The sequence below is a fragment of the Camelus dromedarius genome, chromosome 17 (assembly GCF_036321535.1).
Source record: "Camelus dromedarius isolate mCamDro1 chromosome 17, mCamDro1.pat, whole genome shotgun sequence".
Classification (NCBI taxonomy): domain Eukaryota; kingdom Metazoa; phylum Chordata; class Mammalia; order Artiodactyla; family Camelidae; genus Camelus; species Camelus dromedarius.
Genome location: NC_087452.1, coordinates 43,358,589 through 43,360,051, shown reverse-complemented (window position 1 = coordinate 43,360,051; position 1,463 = coordinate 43,358,589). Strand labels below are relative to the sequence as shown.

At 34.7% G+C, this 1,463-nt stretch overlaps 1 non-coding gene across 1 annotated transcript; it reads right to left on the bottom strand.

Annotated features, from left to right (window-relative positions):
- Window positions 1-1,105: 1,105 nt before the first annotated feature.
- On the bottom strand, window positions 1,106-1,208 carry LOC116158403 (U6 spliceosomal RNA). The gene has a single exon (XR_004142705.1). It is a non-coding gene; the product is annotated as a U6 spliceosomal RNA (small nuclear RNA).
- Window positions 1,209-1,463: the final 255 nt, after the last annotated feature.

Here is a 1,463-nt window from a genome sequence, read left to right as displayed (position 1 = left end):
GGGGAAGCGCTTTTTAAATTAGTCTTTTCCATCTGAGCAGTTGCAGAGGGCAAGATTTTCTGTGTTTTTCATCTCATCACCCCATCTGAGAAGTGATAAATCCTTTAAATCTGTGTAACATTTTCATGTGGTCTTAACAAGTCAACAATTCCTAGCTCTTACAGCTGATCTACTGTATCCCAAGCTCTGTTCTGATCTGTTGACATAATGTCTCCTTCCTCTCTACAAGTTGTTGATACTTTTTGTAAATTGTGGTTAAAAAAAATGCATAACAAAATTTATCATCTTAACCATGTCTAAGTTTACAGTTCTATAGTGTTAAGCATATATTCACTTTGTCATGCAACTATCACCACCATCCATCCCCATTACTCTTTTTATTCTATAAAATGAACACTCTACACCTGTTAAACAGTAATGCACCACTCCCCTCTTCCGCTAACCCCTGGCAACCATCATTCTACTTTCTGTCTCTTTGAATTGGGCTATTCTAGGAACCTCCTATAAGTGGAATCATACAGCATTTGTCTTTTTGTGACTGGCTTGTTTCACTTAGCATAGTGTCCTCAAGATTCATCCATATTATAGCATGTATCAGAATTTCCTTCCTTTATTGAGGATGACAAGTACTTCATTGTGTGTATATATCACACTTCGTTTATTCATTTATCCATTGATAGACACTTGGGTTACTCCAACTTTTTTGCTGATGCAAATAGTAATGCTCTGAATGATTATGCAACTATCTCTTTGAGATCCTGCTTTCAATTCTTTTGGATACAGAGGTGAAATTGCTGGATCCTGTGTTAGTTCTATTTTTAAATTTTTGAGGAACATCTATACTGTTTTCCATAGTGATTGCACAATTTTTTATTCCCATCATTGGTACATAAGAGTTCCAGTTTCTCCATGTTCTCACCAACACTGGTTATTCTTTTTGTTTTTAATAGTAGCTATTCTAATAAGTATAGAGATAATATCTCATTGTAGTTTTAATTTGTATTTCCCTAATGATTAGCAATGTTGAACATCTTTTCATGTGCTTTTTGGCCATTTGTACATCATGTTTGGAGAAATGTCTGTTCAAGTCCTTTGCCCATTTAAAAAAAATAAGGACTACTTCCTGCAGTTTCATGTCATTCTTGCACAGCAGCCATGGTACTCTTCTCTGTATCTTTTCAATTTTAGTACATCTGCTGCCAAAGCATGCACCTAAGTGGTTGTTCCTAATGAAAATTTTCACTGTCATATTTTTGTCTTCTCAACAAACCACTATCCACCGACTATGCACCTACTTCCAAAATTTTTCCCCATGAAAACTATAGAAGAAAATTTATATGTATTCTTAAAACTTATTTCTTGTTCATGTTCGAGTCATCAGCTATTTTCATTTCTTTATCCCATTGGTAGTCTTTGAGTTTTTTGGTTTTGGTTTATTTGGTTTTGTTTGTACTTGTTCGTGT